Raw genomic sequence first — 7,267 nt, forward strand, 5'->3', positions numbered from 1 at the left:
ACGCTGCTGCCCGTCTTCGGCCTGTGTATTTCAAAGCCAGCAGTTGGATGGTTATCCCGCCATCGGTCGGCTTCTTAAGTTCCAAGGTGGTTGTGGAACCTTGTTATCCCTTAGTCGCCTCTTACGACACCCACGGGAAGAGAGGGGGTGGCTAAATTCTTTAGTGCCGTAGCCACACAGCACATTTTTACATATACATACATATTTAGTCTATTATTAATTCACACCTATAACATTTCATTTATTTTGATGACGTGTTGGCGCAATGGTCACAGTACATGTTAATGGTGTGGTGTGCAGGCGATTTCGGGTTCGATCCCCGCACATGACAAACATTTGTATTGGCCATACAGATGTTTGGCGTGGTATGGGAGTTTGTGCTCGTGGGTTGTGTTTTTCCGAAGTGTGAGGAAACAGAATGGTCTAATAATTTTCTATACATTTAGCTTACAATGTAGTTGAGCTTTGTAATAAAAAGTAAAGACGAGTCGAGACGCTTATTAATTTACAAAGAAAAATACGTAAAATCTACTGAAATAAAGTCATAATCAACGTTTGTTCACCGCTTTGAAATAAACAGAAATCTCAATAGCCATCGCGTTTCGCTGAAAAACTAAAAATAAACAGTTCTCTCTGAATAACCCGTATCGACTTCAATGAGTTTTTAAATAATATCCAGTGAGTGGGTTCCTTAAATAACAATCATAACAAGTGCATTTATCTGGATGTAATCCGTGCGTGTATCAGAATGAAAACACTACTAATTTCGACTACAAAAAAAAAAAAAAAATCCGTTTTTTATTTTGACTACAAAAATAAAAAACGGAGTATTTTGTCATATGTAATAATTTATGATAAAAATACGAGTATATATCGATTGAATTGTTACTTTTTATGTGTCTTACCTCATATCTTTCTGGGATGACCGATTTCGATGATTCTCTTTTTAATCGAAAGATATTGCTTGATATGTGGTCCTATTTAAATTTAATTGGGAGCTAATGAGTACTTTTTGAGTTCGTTTTTTTTTTTGAAACACAATTACGGCAAACAAATTAAACAGCTTTGTATTATAAGTATAGAAATTTATATTAAAAATACATATTCATACATCCATTAAATCCGTCATACATCTAAAGACCGTATTTAAGATAATAAAAGTGAATAAAGGAGATACCATAAAAAACGATTTTAACGCTTGAGGCGACCATTACACATACATGTTATCCACAAGTAAATTGCCTTATATCTACGTGTTACATCTTCATACGATTTTTTACACGATCCGATTCGATATCTCTTTGATACGACATTTTTACGAGTAATTTTTTTATATACCTATTCCTAAAAATTCGTATTAATTTGAATTTTTCTTTCGACTACCTACATTGTATTACTTGACGATTTAAATTATTACGATGTGAATTTTAAGTTATTATAATAAACCAGATTTTTTTTTTTCGTTGGCGAGTACACACAATTAATCACATTTTTAATCCAACAAAGATAATAACACAATTCTGATGGGCCTATAAATAAATAAAAATTTGGTGATGTTCTGTTATTTTTTCATATATGTGGTTTCAGTAACTGTTAACTGTTTATAAAATTGAATATGTGAATGTATCGATTCATTATTATATGTATTTATTAGTTATACGAGGAGTATGTTTCATATTTCTTGCCATGCACATATTTAGTGTCATAACAAATTCAACAGAAATTAACGAGATAACAAAGAAACTCTCGTTTAAAAGTCACTGAACTAAAAAACGAATATAATACATAATTTACTTTCTGATAAAAATTGTAAATAACACACTCAATATCGTACGATCCAAAGTCGCCACAACTAAAATACTTTAATTATAATCGAACATTCATTACCGGTCGATCAAGAATCCATGGTAATGGGACGCGACGCCGTCAAATGACTGTTGTCGTTTAATCTATACACCATACCATACATACACACTACAATATACATGGATAAACAATTGCAACCCTTAAGATCTAGTATTTAAAAGCTATGATACCTTGAAACTATAAAACTAAAGGCAATTGTAATTTGGGTACGAGTAACACCTACGCTCAGATGTAAGATTTGATTGCCTTTAATGAGATTTTAATTATCAAGATTTCGTGATCATTGAAATAAGGTTTTTTTCTGTAATTACTTTTAATATGTTGTACTTGAAATCTACAACTATATTAGCATATTTTGTTATGAATATTACGATAACCTGTCTTATTTACACACCACAGAAACACGAAACTTCTTGAAAGCAGTATTATTTAGCTGTGATCTGTAAGGTTGTAGTACTACCCTAATCGAGCCAATTTTATTTTGAGCAGGATATTTCCTGCTTGTGCAAAGATTCTATATAAATGAATAAATTTAAATTTACATCAATACAAAATAAATAGATTGTATTCGTCATCACAGCAGCCTTTCGCAGTCCACTACTGGACATAGGCCTCCACAAGTTCACGCCATTTTTGGCGTGAACTCATGTGTTTTGCCCATAGTCACTACGCTCGTCAGATTGTATTAGACCGTCGCTATTCCTAGTTACCCCGTACTCGATTTGCCGTACCTCTTATACCAAACCCCAATGTGGAATGCATAAGACTCAAAAATAATTCGAAATCATTTGAATTGATCTGAAGTACTACAAAAATACTATAAGTAAAAGATATAACAGCGAAAGCCGTGGAATTTTTCCGTTTTTTGTTCTGTACTACTCCTTAATACTGTTATTCACAAACACATGTATTCGTCTGAATCTGAAATTATTAATGTGTGACGATTTATGAAAGCTGACAATTCACATATTTATTATTCTCCTTTTAACTGAGATATTGTACAAAATGGCGTATTGAATTTAATAAAAATGATCAGGATGATTTATTCTATAAAATGTAATATATATCTAATATATAAAATTCTCGTGTCACAGTTTTCGTTGCCATACTCCTCCGAAACGGCTTGACCGATTTCGATGAAATTTTTTGTGCTTATCCGGCATCTATGAGAATCGGCCAACATCTATTTTTCATCCCCCTAAATGTTAGGTGTAATCCACATCTAAATTTTTTTTTAGACAAAATTTTTAATTTCTATTTTTTTATGAATTAAAAAATACATACAACTCTAAATTTTCAACCCTCTACCATCAACCCCTATTTTTAATAGCGTTTAGCGGCAAGACAACGATTGCCGGGTCAGCTAGTGTAATATATAAAATTCTCGTGTCGCGGTGTTTGTAGTTAAACTCCTCCGAAACGGTTTGACCGATTCTCATGAAATTTTGTTTGCATATCGGGTAGGTCTGAGAATCAAAAAACATCTATTTTTCATACCCCTAAGTTGTAGGGGGGGGGGGATTAAGGGGGTTAATAAAATATATGGCAAAAGAACGTTTACGGGGTCAGCTAGTGTAAGAATATTTGTTTACGAGCATAGCCGTTGGAGGATGATCGTCGTCAAATAGTTTTATTACTCATCGTTACTTTTAACAATGTGAATAGACCTTGACATTTATTCCCAATAGTTTAGATATAAATAGACACCTCTCAACGGACCCTACTTCCACGTAGGGTAGGTGGTGTATCAATATTTTTACACCCTAAAAATAAGATTCCTAGCTTTTCCCGTATAATACGTGATTATATATCTTACACATACCTCTTCAACGTTTTTTTGTCTGAAATTGGTGTACCTACGCCTCTTTGTGACTCTCAAAAGCGTGGAAGAAGATAAGTTAATGTCTTCATATTATTACGCCGTATTACTGCTTATCATACATGTTGCTACGAATGTTCCAAATGTGATAATTCTTAGATTATCAAAATCAAAATCTTTTGTGCATATCCGAATTTAAATCAATTGCCCTTCCTTCGTACCTTCATATTCTATTTAAAAGGGTGGCTGCCTAAATCATTCCTTAATAACTACATATGACTTAAATATTGCTAATGTGAAATGTAATGAAAATTTATAGATAAATTTAACACCTAAAGCTCTGCAATGTTAGCCTAGATTTCAACTTGCCGCTGTCTTATATCGATACACCTGTTTCATTCAGTGATATCTTGACTCTGCATGTCTTTGTCGTACACCAAATGTTCAGTGACGTTGCAGACGTAAACGGCGTAACAATAAAATAATATGTATGTCAACCCGATATCATCCATAATTTAATATATTATTGTTAAGGTTGTGAGTTACGACCAATAAGTCGTTAAGTAGAGAATGAACGAATACCATAACACTCGATCCATTAGAGTTTACAGCTCGACAATTGATGATGTTAATAGAAATGAAATTGAAAATGATCATGAAACGGTTATTCGTATTAGAAACGTTTAGCGAATTTCATTTGGAGCAAATGAAGTTAATTTGTTTTATTTATTTATTTATTATTTATTACTACTTTTTGCACAATACATTAAAGAATAGTACAAAAGGCTTATGTTATGTCCTAGGAATATTTCGCGGGACTGTTATTTTACTTATTATCATTTTATTTACGTTGTAAGGTTAGTTAATAAAAGTGTAGCACTATTATTAGCTCAATGTGAGTTTTATTTTTGTTGTAAAACATGCTAATAAATGAATACACAAAATTATATATTCTACTCTGTAATGAGATAAGATTATATCAAAAAAGTCCTCTTAACAACAAATATAAATATAAAAAATAGTTACCTTACAACCAAAAAAAAAAAACAGGAAAATAGATTGATTATTAACTTTTTGGAAAAATACTCAAAAAATATATTTGAAACCGAGAAAATTCCCTCTTTAAAGAACTATGGGTCTCCAAAGCCCATATAAACCAATCATCCCATCAGACCCATCACGTTTACTCAAGCACGTGTCCTGGTAACTACATCCGGAAGGTGTAACTTTATGCAATCGACGCTCGTATTTGAGATGCATCCATCACGTGTTCGGCATCTATCTTAAAACGTGACCCTCGTTCTTGATCTTTCTTTGTATCTCCTCTGTCACATGTTTGAATTTTCTCTGATTTTATATTTCGACTATCTGTGCTTTTTTTAACCGTGGATACTTTTGGCGGATAAATTTTATGAACTGGGTTAAGAAAAATGTTATCCATTAAAATGTCGTTAATCTTCTATTACAAATGAAAATCTCCTTAAATTATTTTGCTTATTATTTTCGCCGGATTTTGATAAATAACTTACAAACTTACTTACTACTTACTTTATAAAATTATTAAATAATTATATAATATAAATGCAAATATTAATTCTTCAAAGAGGGAAATGAGCTCGTAACGTAGCTAACGTAAGCTTGTAGATAAATTTTAATCACCAAATAACATAACATATTTTTGATAAACACTTTTTGCTTAATTAGAAATCTTCCACTATACCGAATATAGGCAAACTTTATCATGTTTGATTTGTACACATTAAAAAATAAAGTTAAAACGTAACACATAAATCGTAAAAAAAGATTCGTTTATAAAAATTTCCTATTCGTTATAAGAATATCTATTTAGAGAGTACAATCAATTTACTTGGCATCACTGTCACAACAGTTTGCACCGCTCTGATCACGCTCTGATATATAGCATCTTGAGCGCTCTGGAAACTACTGTTTTATCCTTCCATACAGCATTATTGTTTTGTTATGATTCAATTTTAACTGATTTAAGAACTGTACGACAATTACTGGACTCTTCGATATTGTCTTGATTTGATTAGTGTTGTAGTTGATTGGAATTATTCTTTTGCGGTCTGATTTTAGAATTTAAGTGCATAAAGGTTTTTATTTTCTCATTTCTGCATTTTTTTATATTAAATAGTATTTTGGTTTGGTATTTGGGCAGGTTATTTTCATTGTACTTAAAGGATTTTTTTTGGTCAATCGATGGTCTAACTGATATGATTAATTTCAATTTACTTTCAAATTAACAAAAATGTCGATGTGCAATTAATATTTTATATCGTTTAGTTTAGACCTAACAGCTTGTAGATATCTACCAACCTTCATCACTTTCTAATAAATAATACAGCTAAATCCGAATAGGCTTTAACTATCAACGAACTCAGAACAAGAAAAGAAATGTTTAGTTCTATCTATCTGAATGTTGCTTTATGATTATTCTATTAAAGGTGGAGATGAAACACGGAAAATTGATTACCATACATTTAACCATAAAAGTACAATGCCCCGTTGTCAAGTTGTGGTTGACATTGAACACCATGGTTGAATTCGCACGGTATGCCATGAAATGGCAACGTTAATGCAAGGTACACTTTGCGGTTTGCACACATGGTATACTCGCGATCGCTTCCTGGAAATGTAGTGAAAGAATCTGGTAATCTAATACTTTTAGTTTTCAATTTTGTTACTTTAATTCTTTTTTTTTATATTACCTAAATTTTACTAGCTAATTACTTTAGTCTTCTCTTTTCTGAATATCATGAAACGACTGTGTCTATTTAAGTTGTGTGACAAAACTTTACTTATATAGATCAACAAATATTACATAGAAAATAATATCGACACGAGGCTATCTATCACATAGCTAATAAAAAGACTATACAAGGAAAATATACAAATCTACGCTGTGAGTCTCTTCTTTAACTTGACAATGAGATTGAATTACATGTACTCAGCATGCGTTATACGCACGGGGTTCCTAGTCTGTGATTAGACAGTCATCCGCTTGCACTACGCAATCTGCATTTGCGGTATGCCTGTACTCAAGACACATACTGTTCTAATAGTTCTACTAATATCATATATATGAATGTTAGTGTGGATGGATAAAGATTTGTTACTCTTTCACGCAAAACTACTGAACTAATTGTAATAAAACTTAATACGAAGAAGGTGGAAGTGGAAAGAAAGAAAGAGATCCAGAATAAATACATTGGCGAATCGGATTGGAAACTACGCGAGTGAAAATGAGGTACAGCTAGGGTTCTTTATATGGTAACTGTTCAAGTGAGGAACATGAATTGATCAGTAACGAATTCTTTACAAAATAAAAAATTAGACCACCTTACGAAATACTATATAATCTTGATATTGAATTTTATCACAACTAGATCGATAAAAAAACGTACGGGTCGTCTGTTGTTAAGCGATTACCGTAGCTTAAAGACGTCTGCAACACTAGAAGCATTGCAAGACCGTTGCAGATCCTACCCCCGTTCCTCCCAGGAGCTCTGGTCACCTTACTCACCACAGGAACACAACACTGCTTGAGAATTATTAAGCTGT

The sequence above is a fragment of the Melitaea cinxia genome, chromosome 22 (genome assembly GCF_905220565.1).
Source record: "Melitaea cinxia chromosome 22, ilMelCinx1.1, whole genome shotgun sequence".
In the NCBI taxonomy this organism is placed as follows: domain Eukaryota; kingdom Metazoa; phylum Arthropoda; class Insecta; order Lepidoptera; family Nymphalidae; genus Melitaea; species Melitaea cinxia.